The following is a 16,577-nucleotide window of genomic DNA, read 5'->3' on the forward strand; positions in this document are numbered from 1 at the left end:
ACGCCGGATGAAGGTGAAGAGAGGTCACACAGAGCTGCAGTACAACACCAAATATCGGTGAACAGATTACAAAGGTGTAGTTTAACATCGGATACTGGTGAACACAATGTACACAGCAGTGGTATAACACTGAATGTTGGTGAACACAATGTACACAGCTGTGGTATAACACCGGATACTGGTGAACACACTGTACACAGCAGTGGTATAACACCGGATGTTGGTGAACACAATGTACACAGCTGTGGTATAACACCGGATACTGGTGAACACAATTGTACACAGCTGTGGTATAACACTGAATGTTGGTGAACACATTGTACACAGCTGTGGTATAACACCGGATACTGGTGAACACAATGTACACAGCTGTGGTATAACACCGGATACTGGTGAACACATGTACACAGCTGTGGTATAACACTGAATGTTGGTGAACACATTGTACACAGCTGTGGAACACATACTGGTTGTACACAGCTGTGGTATAACACTGAATGTTGGTGAACACAATGTACACAGCTGTGGTATAACACCGGATACTGGTGAACACATTGTACACAGCTGTGGTATAACACTGAATGTTGGTGAACACAATGTACACAGCTGTGGTATAACACCGGATACTGGTGAACACACTGTACACAGCTGTGGTATAACACCGAATATTGGTGAACACATTGTACACAGCTGTGGTATAACACCGGATAATGATGAACACATTGTCTGTCTCACAGTCTTTGTACCATATTATTTCCCCCTTAGCACAACCTTTTCTCCAATGTAAAGTGTCTAGATGAAGCAAGTCTAGATATCCTCAGGTTCATGTTCTGAATCTCTGTGCTCTGGGCTTCTTTTCAATGTATCACCTTACTAGTTATATATCAGAATTATATTATTCAGAGACTAAGCGTTTGTCTAATGAACACATTACCAAAAGCTGCTGTGGTAGCACACCGAAAGGTGGTGAAGAGATTACTCACGGCTATATAATAAATCCGAATACTGGTGAACAGATCTCAGACAGCTGTACATAGTATATACCACCGGGTGGACGTCTGTGTTATCGACTGTTAATCTTTAGTTTTTTCTTTTTTCGGCAGAGTAAATATTAGAATGAGTCAATCCAGTGACAGTGATTCGTTTATATCTCACGGAACATATCTAATTACGTCACCAACCGTTGGGAACATGGACGAAATGGCATCAGCGGTGTCTAACCAGTTTAACATTTCTGAAACTAACACAGAACATAAAGACCACAATTTTCTCCGCTGGTGTGGATTTTTCCCCCCTATAAGATAATCTAACAAGGATGTTGGATTAGGAGGAGAAGGCAGCGTGACTGCGTTTCTAGGAGTGTTTGAGCTGGTTGTGTACGGAGGAATCAATAGACGAGGCTGGGACCACGACTGTCACTGACAGCAGGATTCACTGGCTGAGTTGTATGGCCGCAATGTGGCGCACAGAATACTATTTGTCTCTTCTCTCGATGTATCTTCAGTCAGCTACGATGTGGATTGATGTTACAGCTGGTAAGAACTGTAGCTATGGGAAGTACATATCTTGTAACGAGATAAATTACCATCAATGGCAGCCATAGAGGAGAACAAAGTGAGTGAGTTTAGTTTTACGCCGCTTTTAGCAATATTCCAGAAATATCACGGCGGGGGACACTAGATATGGGCTTCACGCATTGTACCCATGTTGGAAATAAAACTCGGGGTCTTCGGTGTGACGAGCGAACGCTTTAACCACTAGGCTACCCCACCGCCCCGGCAAATGTGAGTGTAAGTTAAGAAGAGCAAACGATCTGGAGACAATAGAAAGTAAATATGTGATGAATATTTAAACTAGTCTGGAGTTTTGTTCATTAAGGCGTGGTTAGAATAATTCTTCAGGAACAAATGCTTTTCGTAAGAGGCGACTAACGGGATCGGTGGTCAGACTCTCTGACTTGGTTGCGTAGATCGATGCTCATGATGTTGATCACTGGATTGTCTGTTTCAGATTCGATTATTTACAGACCGCCGCCATATAGCTGGAATATTGCTGAGTGCGGTGTTAAACAACATACAGACAAATCGAACTCTACATTTTCCACAGGTTCAAGAACACCCCATCTTACCTAGCTCCTATTCAAATGGAGTTTGTTTCTATCCCAGTTGACCCGTGAAGATCCGGGGTAGAATAGGTCTTCAGCAACCCATTCTTGTCATAAAAGGCGACTATGCTTGTCGTAAAAGGCGGCTAACGGGATCGGGTGGTCAGGTTCGCTGACTTGGTTGACACATGTCATCGGTTCCCAATTGCGCAGATCGATGCTCATGCTGTTGATCACTGGATTGTTTGGTCCAGATTCGATTATTTACAGACCGCCGCCATATAGCTGGAATATTGCTGAGTGCGGTGTAAAACTAAACTCACTCACTCACTCATTATATCCCAGTTATGAATCTACAGAGACTAAGCGCCAGTCTGGTGTACGTATATCTGACAGTGTTACCATCCAGGGACACATTTACAAACAAAGCCAGAGCAATTTATTCCAGGACCACCACCTGCATTTCATCAAATGAAACAATAGCTAATACGGCGGCCAAAGTCTTACAAATATATTATATCGAAAGCAAAGATGTAACGTACTAACGCTTCGTTTCTGAACTTACAGGGGCGGTCGTGTAGCCTAGTGGTTAAAGCCTTCGCTCATCACGCCAAAGAACCGGGTTCGATTCCCCACATGGGTACAATGAATGAAGTCCATTTCTGGTGTCCCCCTTTGTGGTAATGGAATATTGCTGAAAGCGGCGTATAACCAAACTCACTCACTTCTGAAATTATACAGTCTCGATAGAAGCAAGCAACTCTATTAATACTGAAAAGGAGAAACAGTAAGATGAGAGATTTAGATGAGAGACTCATGCTGTTTGCAGAAATAATGAGCCTGTAGACAGGTAGCACTGGGAAACAACTGGTGCCTTGATGCAAGGGTCATATAAGATAGGAGTGCTTACTTTCAAACCGCATGGTCAAAAGTGCGATAGGGGGACCAAAAGCTAACATCATTTCTGGGTAATGTATCAAGAAGTGATGTTTCGGTCTCAAATTTACATTTATATCCCAGTTATGAATCTACAGAGACTAAGCGCCAGTCTGGTGTACGTATATCTCCACGAGATTCAAACAGTGTTACTAGAAACCACTTTTTGTCCAGGGACATCATTTTACAAACAAAGCCAGAGCAATTTATTCCAGGACCACCACCTGCATTTCATCAAATGAAACAATAGCTAATACGGCGGCCAAAGTCTTACAAATATATTATATCGATCTAAAAGCGGTTCAAAAAAGATGTAACGTACTAACGCTTGGATCGTTTCTGAACTTATAGGGGCGCTGCAAGAGTGGGTAGCCTGAACCAAGAGTGGTTCAAACCCTTCGCTCATCACGCCAAAGAACCGGAGTTCGATTCCCCACATGGGTACAATGAATGAAGTCCATTTCTGGTGTCCCCTTTGTGGTAATGGAATATTGCTGAAAGCGGCGTATAACCAAACTCACTCACTTCTGATCCCATTTCAGTCTCGATAGAAGCAAACTCTATTAATACTGAAAAGGAGAAACAGTAAGATGAGAGAAATTCTACAAAACAAAAATATGGAGGCGAGGCTTGACAAATCATTCTAGATGTTGTTTCTACATGTGCATTATAGGTCCTATTTACAGTTGCTTCCTTCAGTGACACAGCATTTCCGTTAGGGCCGGGCGGGAGGAGAACTGATATTGTTCAAGGACTGTCAGCCGGAGTGAGTGAGGACTGTTCCGCCGCTTTCAGCAATATTCTAGCGTGGGACAACAGAAATAGGCTTTACATATCCTACACATTGAGGGGAATCGAACCCGGTCTTCGGTGTGACGAACGAACGCTTTAACCACTAGGCTACCCCACCGCCCCCTGGGACTGTGAGACCAGTGCTAGATAACATAATGTTCCCTTTGTCCTGAATTAGACGCTATAACATTATGTGCTTCAGTACATGGTGTGCTGTAGGGCCCGTGCTGTATATGTATCGCTTCTGTGATATGTATCTTGTTTCACTGGCAGTTTTAGATACAACAGTGGGTACTACGTGTGAAGCCCATTTCTGGTGTCCCCCGCCGTGATATTGCTGGAATGTTCCTTAAAGCGGCGTAAAACTAAACTCACTCACCCTCTTGTCAGTCTCCATGCTGGCCGTGTGTATAGGCTGTGACACTTCCCAGGTAATTGATCAGTGGCAGTCTCCAACACGGTGAGTAACGTGCTGTGGATTCCATAACTGTCTGTGAGTTGATTTAACGCCATTGTACAGCATGTCAGTTACATCCAAGGGTGAGGGATTACAGCCCAGGGTAAAACAGGTCACTGGTGAAACCCATGATTAACACTTACACAATTTACATCTACATATAGCTGTTTTCTGGTAATTATTTTCTGTTAGCAAAACTGGTCCTCAGCAGTCAGTGGTTTTAAAGACTTACAACATGATGAGGTGGTCGGGGTCGGTGACTTGCTTATCACGTGGGACGCTGTTTAATGATAACGTCCGCTGGTCTGCCTGGCCAGCGAGGTCATCGTGACATGCATGAAAGTTGAATACGACTTATTGCTTTGAACGACTGACAAACTGACTGAGTTTGGTTTTTACGCCGCTTTTAGCAATATTCTAGCAAATCATCACGGTGAAATGGGCTTCACACATTGTACCCATGTGGAGAATCGAACCCCGGTCTTCGGTGTGACGAGCGAACGCTTTAACCACTAGACTACCCCACCGCTCCCAGGTTTAAGTTTAATATTGACATAAACCTCAAGTCCCTAGTTACCTCGAATGGTGACGCGTTGCCACATGTAATGCTACCTATCACTTGTCACAATGAACATATATTATTCAGACATATCGTCACATTTTAAACTTCATGTAGGAAAAAGGTCAATATATCAGTGGGACATGGCAATCTATACCACATGTGACAAGTCACAATGTAAGGATACCATCTGGACCTGTCACATGTTACACCATATGGTGAAGGAGTAAAAATATATTCAGAAACGTCGTGTCCCAAGCACAAGCTGACGTCCATATTCATTTACCCTTCCTGTGTCTCACTTCTATAATTCAAATACTCTATATCGGGCGGTGGGGTGGCCCAGTGGTTTGTGGTTAATGCTCGTCACGCTGAAGACTCGGGTTCGATTCCCAGTATGGGTACAATGAGTGAAGCCCATTTCTAGTGTGTATCTACCGTGATATTGCTGGAATATTGCTAAAAGCGGGAAAACCATACTCACTCACTCACTCACTCACTATACGACATCAGCATGGAGGTGATGCAGTAAGATCCATCTACAAGTACAATTAGAGAAAATGCAGATGTGTTAAGACCAACAACTACCCGACTTTCCTACTCCGTTGCCGTGACGACCTTGTTCCCAGAGGTTTTCAGCTTACTTCACCTGTCTACCGCTCTCCAGCCATTGGACCGCCTCCGTGGTGTAGTGGTTAGAGCGTCCGCCCGGAGAGCGGAAGGTCGCGGGTTCGATCCCCGACCGCGTCATACCAAAAGACGTTAAAATATGGTACTTGTTGGTCCCTGCCTGGCGCTCGGCATTAATGGGTACATCAAGGACTAGTCGGCTCGGAGTCAGTATAATGTGTCTTAGTGGGGTATTCATGCTCCACTGCGGCATGGTATCTCAGTGGGCTAGCACTATAAAACCAGCTTAAATCTGGGCTAGTACAAGCAGCCGCACATACACACACACACGCATGCACGTCGTCATATGAGCGAAATATTCTCAAGCACGACGTTAGACCCAATTTCACCTCACCTCACCTTCACCTAATGAAGGAGTAAGAAGTTACTCCGAAAAGTCGTGTCCCTCATATTTCAAAAGTTGGCATCCATACAATCTCACCCTTTTTGACTACGCTAGTTCCAATAAATGTGTAATATTTCAACATTTCATCACATCTATTCCACATGCCAAACACTACAGTGTATATGTTGTCACCACGTCACCACATTTACGACCACAGGTGAACACGAGAAGATCCGGGCTAGAATTGCTCTTCAGTAACACATGCTTGTCGTAAGAGGCGACTAACGGGATCGGGTGGTCAGACTCGCCGACTTGGTTGACACATGTCATCGGTTCCCAGTTGCGCAGATCGATGTTCATGCTGTTGATCACTGGATTGTCTGGTCCAGACTCGATTATTTATAGACCGTCGCCATATAGCTGGAATATTGCTGAGTGCGGCGTAAAACTAAACTCACTCACTCACTCAGTTTCCATAAATCCCCCTCTGTCTCCTGCCTCCTGCGCAGATCGATGGTCATAATGTTGATCACTAGACTAGACGCCACAATTATGCCATTTCGCCGATGTCCGCAAGGGTACTTATAAGTACTTATGCACTGTGAAATGTTTTCACAGTACAACATTTTGTCCATTATCCTGAAGAACATATGCTTCAAGTCAAACTGGGGCGGTGGGGTAGCCTAATGGTTAAAGCGTTGGCTCGTCACGCCGAAGACCCGGGTTCGAATCCATGGGCACAATGTGTGAAGCCCATTTCTGGTGTCCCCCGCCGTGATGTTCCTGGAATATTGCTAAAAGCGGCGTAAAACCAAACTCACTCACTCAGTCAGTCAAGTCGAACTATGGAATTGCATTTTTGTCTCTGATGCGTGAAACTTGGAAAAATCCTCCCCATGTCTACCATTAAACCATGGGGCCTTAAATGTTTAACCTGGATCCAACAGCCACTGAGCTATTTGATAGCTTGGTACCGGTTAGAAGGCATGCTCGATTGTACCTCAGTAGATGTGAAATGTGAACACCAAAGGCTGGAGCTGGGGGGATGTTGCTGGGGAGGTTACTACTGGAGAGATGAGGTTATTGAACGATATCAGATCACCGATGTACCTGAAGCAAAAGCTTAACCTCTTCTCCAAATTACCCTGTTTTGACATTGACTTACTTGACTTACCCAATCCGAGGAGAAATTCACATTCGCAAAGAAACAGATCAACAAGAAAGGGAGGACAATTTGGCGTTCATGGATATGCAGGCATCTTGACAAATTGTCTCACATTTCCAACATTGTTTTCTCCAAAATTTACTTTCTCACTGTTAGCGTATGGCTGCACTGGTCAAGGTCACCACAGATATCTAGTTCTATTCGTAGGCTGAAGTCGTAGGCTCTAGTCGTAGGCATTAAGACTAGTCTGCCATACAGACCCTGAAATAAATCAACTCAATGCAGCCCTTGAAAGTATATTTAGTATATTACGTATATGGCTAGATTAGCATAATTTCAGTGAAATTCAAACAATTTTAACTCTGAAAATGAAGAAAGTCCTTATATTATATATTCATGCCAAATGGTTGTCATACTCCCCACCCTTTAAAAATTGAAAGGGGTGACAACGTATTGGCATGAGTATATTTTATGTACATAATTTAGAACCGTTTTTTTCTGTGAATACTGTTCATTAAAGAGACTAGGTGTCAGTCTACATTCAGACATGTACCCATGATTTTAACCATGAACCGTGCGTCAAGGACATTGTCGCACACTTTTCAGAAAATTGATTGTTCAAATTTAAATTTTTTTTATCAAAGAATCCTTTCCTCGAAGACTGAAATTGATTACAATCACCAGTGCAGCGTAGAAGAAGACTTCAGTGGAGGAGGATACCGGGCATCAGGAACAGTGTCCTCGTAGGCCGTACAAGGGTAGACTGCGAGGATCCTCTTGTCAGTTGGATGTGTCCAAAAGACTGCGCTGAAACAAGTCCTTTGAAGCTGGCTTGTAGAGTTGGTCTCTTTTTGAGTGGCTCGAAGGAGCTAGATGTTCGGACACGCATACTCCCATTTGTTGCGCTTCCGCTGTTGACCTGGAACTCCTTTCACGAAGTAACCTTTACTAAGGTTAACCTTAACTCCCATTCTTTAACATTGCACTATTGTTACCTTAGTGACTTACGATCACCTTAGTGCTTGTGAAAAGAGGCCCAGGGTGCCGTTGTACAAAACAACCTTAGCGCTAAGGCTACCTTAAGTCTATGTTAAAGTATGGGAGTTACGGTCACCTTAGCACTAAGATCGCTTTGTACAACGGCACCCTGGTGGTTAACTCCTGTTACGTGACCTCGTGGTTAACTGCTGACCCGGTGACCATGTGGTTAACTGCTGACCTGGTGGTTAACTCCGTACGTGGTGAACTGGTGGTTAACTGTTGATATGGTGAAATGATGGTTAACTGCTTACCTGGTGACCTGGCTGTTAACTCCTGTCATGTGACCTCGTGGTTAACTGCTGACCCGGTGATCATGTGTTTAACTAATGACTTGGTTACCGGGCGGTTAATAATGGCCCTGGAAATAAATAAATAAAAATAAATAGAGGAGAAATGGAAATTTGAATCTATATTCTTCAACAGTTATCATTTGTAGAGTTTTACTCTATTTCCTTGACCAAAGGGAATAAATGAAGTCAAGAATGATTCGGCAAGTCTACATTGCCACAGCTCTTAACCTTGTTCTGGGCTCAATTATTTATTTTCTATTCTGTAAATGTTCTTTTTAATTGGGTAACTTTATTTCTTGGAATAAATGTTAGTCTACCAGAATCCACTAGTGGACAGACAACCAATGCCCATATAACCCAGACCCGTGAAGATCCGGGTTAGAATTGGTCTTCAGTAACCCATACTTGTCGTAAGAGGCTACTATAACGGGATCGGGTGTCATCGTGTCCCAGTTGCGTAGATCGATGCTCATGCTGTTGATCACTGGATTGTGTTGTCCAGACTCGATTATTTACAGACCCCAGCCATATAGCTGGAATATTGCTGAGTAAAACTAAACTCACTCACTCACCCAAGTAAGGAAGGCTTCGGGGAAGTGACACAACATGCGAATGGACTAATTAAATGACTGTACATTAAACTGATTTTTTTTTCGCTATGGCACGTGCACAAATTACGGAGTGTTCTAAGGAATACATAAACATCTGATCACACGTCACCTGATCTCGTCAGTATTTAGCACGACACGCATTACAAGTGGTGACAGCATCCGCCATGCTCACACCAGTAGTAACCACAACAATCAGCTTGTACTTGTACATATGTTATAGCCTGGTACACGCAGACACGTACCAGTGATCAGGGCGGACATACTGCCCCTTTATAACGCGACCACCTCCGGCACAGTGTAATGACTATTTCTACAGTATGCTTGAAATATGAAATGGCGTAAGCGTTCAAAATAACCACTTCTGCCATCATCACCACCACAACCAGCGCTGCTGTTGCTACTACTACTACAACTACTACTTCAGCTGCTGCTACTGCTACTACTACTACTGCTGCTGCTACTGCTATTAATATTTCTACTACTGCTGCCGCTATAACTACTGCTTGCGGAACCCCGCATATCCGGATCATCTAATGCAGTGGATTTTGTTATACCGGCGTCCGGTAGGCGGGGTTTCCGGACAAATGGGGTTTATCTGTATACAAAACCATGAAATACTACAGACCACGTTTTTTTCGTCAGATGAGATTAAAAGACTAAAACGAGAGGGGAAGTCAGCGTTTGCGTTGAAAACACCAGTTTTATTCTTGCTCGAGACACGAAACTCCATATTACTAAAATGTTAACTATCCTTCAAGTCAATATTTAATCACTCACGCTGAATATACTCAGGTGTATGTATAATACATGTCTCATCTGTGTAATGTAATTATATTCAGTTATGGTAAGCCACGCTCTTACACTATTACAGGCGAAGATGTGATCCGCGGTGGTGGTGAGATGGAGGTGGAAATTGGGATGGGGTGGTGGGATAGGTGTGGAAATTGGGATGGGGTGGTGATAGAGGGATAGAGGTGGAAATTGGGATGGGGTGGTGGGATAGAGGTGGAAATTGAGATGGGGTGGTTGGATAGAGGTGGAAATTGGGATGGAGTGGTGGGATGGGAGGTGGTTGGATAGAATTGAAATTGGGGAGTGTTGGATAGATAGGGTGGAAATTGGGATGGGGTGGGATAGAGGTGGAAATTGGGATGGGGGGGTGGTAGGATATGAGGTGGAAAGTGGGATGGAGTGGTGGGATAGAGGTGGAAATTGGGATGGGGTGGGTGGATAGAGGTGGAAATTGGGATGGGGTGGGTGGATAGAGGTGGAAATTGGGATGGGTGTTGGAGATGGGGTGGTGGGAATGGGAGAGGGTGGATAGAGGTGGAAACTGGGATGGGGTGGTTGGATAGAGGTGGAAATTGGGATGGGGTGGTTGGATAGAGGTGGAAATTGGGATGGGGTGGTTGGATAGAGGTGGAAATTGGGATGGGGTGGTGGATAGAGATAGGTGTGGATAGAGGTGGAAATTGGAGTGGTTGGATAGAAGTGGAAACTGGGGAGGGTGGTGGATAGAGGTGGAACTGGTATGGGATGGGGTGAAAGTGGGATAAAGTGGTTGGAAGTGGAAATGGGGTGGTGAGATAGAGGTGGAAATTGGGATGGGGTGGTTGGATAGAGGTGGAAATTGGGATGGGGTGGTGAGATAGAGGTGGAAATTGGGATGGAGTGGTTGGATAGAAGGTGGAAATTCGGACGGTGGTGGGATACTGGGAGGGGTGGTGGATAGGTGGGATGGGGTGGTGTTGGATAGAGGTGGAAATTGGGATGGGGTGGTGAGATAGAGGTGGAAATTGGGATGGACGGTGGATAGGGGAAAATTGGGATGGGGTGGTGGATAGAGGTGGGATGGGATGGGTGGTTGGATAGAGGTGGAAATTGGGAGGGGTGGTGGGATAGAGGTGGAAACTGGGATGGGGTGGTAGGATAGAGGTGGAAATTGGGATGGGGTGGTTGGATAGAGGTGGATATTGGGATGGGACGGTGGGATAGGTGTGGAAATTGGGATGTGGTGCATTGGAAAGAGGTGGAAAATGTAATGGGGTGGGTGGGGTAGGGATGGAGATTGAGATGCCTAGTGCCTGAAAAAATTTTTTTTTCGATATGAACAAATTCTTCCATTTAAACTGAATAGGGCCCCCATGAAGTTGGAGGAAATCGAGACTTGCTAGGATGTATGCACTGCGTACACTGCTGTGCGTTAGGAAAATGATATGGTTCAGTGACTAAGCTAAGTTGGGTAGGGTGAATATAAAGTCTGACTGGCAGAGCGGACGAGGAGTGGAAATTGGGGCGGGCGGAGTGGAACGGTATGGGTATGTGGATAGGCATGGGTGGTGCATGGGATGGGATGGGTTTGATTGAATGTACATACAGAACGGCAAACCACATCCTTTAAATCCAGAAAATAGGATGCTAAAAGTAAAGGCAGTTTTCCACCAGCTATCGACTGAACGGGTTATGTGGGCCTCTTCCTTGACAGGGCTTTAATTACTTAGAGAACATAGCCAAACAAATATTTGGCTCGTGTATACACGTTTATCAATAAATTAATCCATTCAGGCCAATTTATGCGCAGTCATTTCCGGCAGGTGTCCGTAGCTGTATGGCGGCGAACCACATCGACTACAGCATACCTGGCTTGTATACATATATACACAGCCACACAACTAGGCAGTGACTTTGGCAAAACTACATATACTCAAATACAATATTTAAAAGTGCTCTGAAAACTTTGGTGTGATGCAAACGTGTAACTTAATTAAAAGAGACATAAGAAAATTGTATTTGTTTCTTTATGCTTCAAGATCAGTCGGAACAAAATTGTGCTCACTGAAGCGAATCTGTCGATCTTAACGACTCGAATTAATTAGCTGTTCACGCCAAGCGTTGATTATTGACAAACGCCGATTCTTTATAACACGTACTAATTTCGCTATATAGGCAAAAGCAAATAAATATTAACCCGTATCAATATTTATCTGTTCTGTCATTAATTGTGATTTAAAGATCGATAGAAGAACTCTGATTACTATGTTCTTATAACAAATGTACGCTATAGCGGGGGAGCTATATTTGGTTGACAACCTTGAATCATCATCATCCGTCACTAAACCCACTGTTGTCTGGTTCATGCGCCCATCGTGTGACGCCATTTTACACTTTTTGTGTACCTCATGAAAACATTTAATCCAAAATAGACAAGATACGTGTAGCCTGAGTAGGAGGCTAACTAAATATAGTTGAGGGAACGTAATCTTATTAGACGTGACATGGGATACCACGGAGTAGAATGTATTATGACGTACTCATTAACATACTTTTCTACTCAAGCTAGTCGTTTAATTTATCTTTAACTATGTTGGGCTTCAACTTTGAGATGCTACTAAACAACAGGTACATTTTTCGGTGATTTTCTCCTGTAAACATGCATATATATCTGGAATAGGGTTCCTGTTAACACGTCTTTTATTATTAATTTTAAATTAGTTTCAATAGACATATGTTCGTGTTCACAGTTCCACCTTCGCGTTTGTACATCTGTGTTTACATTTCTTTATATAAAATGTGAGAGGCAGATGTATATATTAAGAGCTTTTTGTGTCAGTCGTGCTTCGTGTTAACATTTAGAGATTCATTAATACTGAGTCAGGTTTGAGTTAACTGATCTTCGTGTTTACTGACAGATCTTCAAGTCAGTGTTTACATAATTATACAGTGACATATCAGTACAATGTACATGGATCGCCGAAATACACGATTAACTGTCCAGAATTTATAGTTAGAACTGACATATAATCCAAACTATGTCGTGTAGCTTGAACTATTGAAATAAAACGCCAGATCATCTGGGACTACATATATTGAGTGAACACAATATGCAACCTTTCGCCGCTGGAACCCGCTCAGTGCTTCGTAAGCTCCAGCATTGAGCAGCCATTTTAAACAGCTTGTTTAATTCGACGGCAGTTCATTTTGGTCTCTATTTTTGTTGTTCTGATGATTCACGCCAGATGGTGCGTGCATAATTTCTACAGTATTTATGCCGTCAACGCTATCATTGCTATACCGTACCACACATTTTTGAAGTTTGGACATCATACCATACAACACATTTTTGAAGTTTGGACATCAGTTTGACTCTCATTCTTTAAATAATTATAATGTAGTTTATTTCCTAGTCTGCCTTATTAATCGTTTGGAATACCTAAAAAATGAAACCAACACAAGCGTAGATTGTCTCAGCTCTGAAAGTTAGACTCGATTGGGATTTTACTGTTCAGTTCCTCGACAAGTCAAGGTTCTAAATATAGTAGGACTTGATGTTAATCTGCTCATCTCACGTATGTCGACTTTATGTCCTTAATGCAAACAGCGGATAACACATATGACTAGTCGATGATAATAAATGTGCGTTGTGGCCCAGTTTTGCTGTTATACGTCTGACTTCCGTTGACTGGCTTATGCGAAGTTGTGTATTGTAGTCTCACGTGATTGTGGCTCGACGTAGGGGTTTGACTATAATGAAGAACTTGATGACATGATCTGAAATGATAACGTCATTTCAAGATTACGTGAGCGCGCGTGATTAAGCGAGAGGGGGTGACTGTGAGCGTGGCGTGGCGTGGCGTGGCGTGGGGTGGCGTGGCGTGGCGTGGCGTGGCGTGGCGTGGCGTGGCGCGGTGTATGCGAAAGCGTGGCGTAGCGTATACGAAAGTGTGGGTATGGCGTGTCGTATCGTATCGTATCGTATCGTATCGTGGCGTGGCGTGGCGTGGCGTGGCGTGGCGTGGCGTGGCGTGGCGTGGCGTGGCGTGGCGTGGCGTGGCAGTGTGGACGTGGTGTGGTGAATGTATTGTGGTATGTGCGAGTGATAGCATCATGGTTACTAACTTTCTTCAAAATATTAACTTCCATGTTTCACTTGAAGCAAACTTTAATGTGTGGCGGTAAATTGATGCGTTAGACGATTTGTAAGTGTGGTGTAGTTCATTTCATGTCCAGTGTATGAAATGTCAGTGTGTCACATGCGTCACATTTTATAAAAAATATTAACATTCGGTATGCCTCTGATCAATATTAGATGCACGGTGCGCGGCATGACGGTTTACATGGATCAATGTTTGATATGGATCGATGGCTGAGTTGCATCGGGTTGCTGAGTTGAGTTGGTTGACACGGGTTGACACGGGTTGATGTTGATGGAGGGTTGATATGGATCGTGAGCTGGCATGAACCTAGGTTCAATGTGGATCGTAGGTTGACATGGATGGAGGGTTAACATGAGTCGTGAGCTGACATGGATGGAGGGTTGACATGGGTTGTGAGTTGACATGGATCGTGAGCTGACATGGATGGAGGGTTGACATTGGTCGTGGGTTGACATGGATGGAGGGTTGACATGGGTTGTGGGCTGACATGGATGGAGGGTTAACATGGGTCGTGAGCTGACATGGATGGAGGGTTGACATGGGTTGTGGGTTGACATGGATGGAGGGTTGACATGGGTCGTGGGCTGACATGGATGGAGGGTTGACATGGGTCGTGAGCTGACATGGATGGAGGGTTAACATGGGTCGTGGGTTGACATGGATGGAGGGTTGACATGGGTTGTGGGTTGACATGGATGGAGGGTTGACATGGGTTGTGAGCTGACATGGATGGAGGGTTGACATGGGTTGTGGGTTGACATGGATGGAGGGTTGACATGGGTTGTGGGCTGACATGGATGGAGGGTTGACATGGGTCGTGAGCTGACATGGATGGAGGGTTGACATGGGTTGTGGGCTGACATGGATGGAGGGTTGACATGGGTTGTGGGCTGACATGGATGGAGGGTTGACATGGATGGAGGGTTGACATGGGTCGTGGGCTGACATGGATGGAGGGTTGACATGGGTCGTGGGCTGACATGGATGGAGGGTTGACATGGGTCGTGGGCTGACATGGATGGAGGGTTGACATGGGTCGTGGGCTGACATGGATGGAGGGTTGACATGGGTCGTGAGCTGACATGGATGGATGGGGTTGACATGGGTTGTGGGTTGACATGGATGGAGGGTTGACATGGGTCGTGAGCTGACATGGATGGAGGGTTGACATGGGTCGTGAGCTGACATGGAATGAGGGTTGACATGGTCGTGGGCTGACATGGGTGGAGGGTTGACATGAGTCGTGAGCTGACATGGATGGAGATGGGTTGACATGGGTCATGGGTTGACATGGATGGAGGGTTGACATGGGTCGTGAGCTGACATGGATGGGGAGTTGACATGGGTCGTGGGCTGGACATGGATGGAGGGTTGACATGGGTCGTGAGCTGACATGGATGGAGGGTTGACATGGGTTGTGGGTTGACATGGATGGGGGTTGACATGGGTCGTGAGCTGACATGGATGGAGGGTTGACATGGGTCTTGGGCTGACATGGATGGGGGTTAACATGAGTCGTGGGTTGATATGGATGGAGGGTTGACATGGGTTGTGGGTTGACATGGATGGAGGGTTGACATGGGTCGTAGGCTGACATGGATGGAGAGGTTGACATGGGTCGTGGGTTGATATGGATGGAGGGTTGACATGGGTCGTGGGCTGACATGGATGGAGGGTTGACATGGGTCATGGGTTGACATGGATGGAGGGTTGACATGGGTCGTGAGCTGACATGGATGGAGGGTTGACATGGGTTGTGGGTTGACATGGATGGAGGGTTGACATGGGTCGTGAGCTGACATGGATGGAGGGTTGACATGGGTTGTGGGTTGACATGGATGGAGGGTTGACATGGGTCGTGAGCTGACATGGATGGAGGGTTGTGACATGGGTCGTGGGTGGAGGGTTGACATGGGTCGTGGATTGACATGGATGGAGGGTTGACATGGGTCGTGGGCTGACATGGATGGAGGGTTGACATGGGTTGTGGGTTGACATGGATGGAGGGTTGACATGGGTCGTGGGCTGACATGGATGGAGGGTTGACATGGGTTGTGGGCTGACATGGATGGAGGGTTGACATGGATGGAGGGTTGACATGGATGGAGGGTTGACATGGGTCGTGAGCTGACATGGATGGAGGGTTTATATGGGTCGTGAGCTGACATGGAATGAGGGTTGACATGGGTTGTGGGTTGACATGGATGGGAGGGTTGACATGGGTCGTGAGCTGACATGGATGGAGGGTTGACATGGGTCGTGGGCTGACATGGATGGAGGGTTGACATGGGTCGTGGGCTGACATGGATGGAGGGTTGACATGGGTTGTGGGTTGACATGGATGGAGGGTAGACATGGGTCATGGGTTGACATGGATGGAGGGTTGACATGGGTCGTGGGCTGACATGGATGGAGGGTTGACATGGGTCGTGGGCTGACATGGATGGAGGGTTGACATGGGTCGTGGGTTGACATGGGTCGCGGACTGATGTGCATCTATGGTTGAGGATTGATATGGGTTGACATTGATCGAGGATTAATGTGGATTGTCGGATGATTGGACCTAAGGTTTAATATGGGAAGTAGCATAAATTCACCTTCAATGATTGCGGAAGCATTGTTCGTGACGTATGATAAGTGTTGTTTATGACAAGCGACATGAGTGTTGTTGAG

This window comes from Haliotis rubra, unplaced genomic scaffold (genome assembly GCF_003918875.1).
Source record: "Haliotis rubra isolate DU_JTF1 unplaced genomic scaffold, ASM391887v1 Scf546, whole genome shotgun sequence".
NCBI classification, from domain to species: domain Eukaryota; kingdom Metazoa; phylum Mollusca; class Gastropoda; order Lepetellida; family Haliotidae; genus Haliotis; species Haliotis rubra.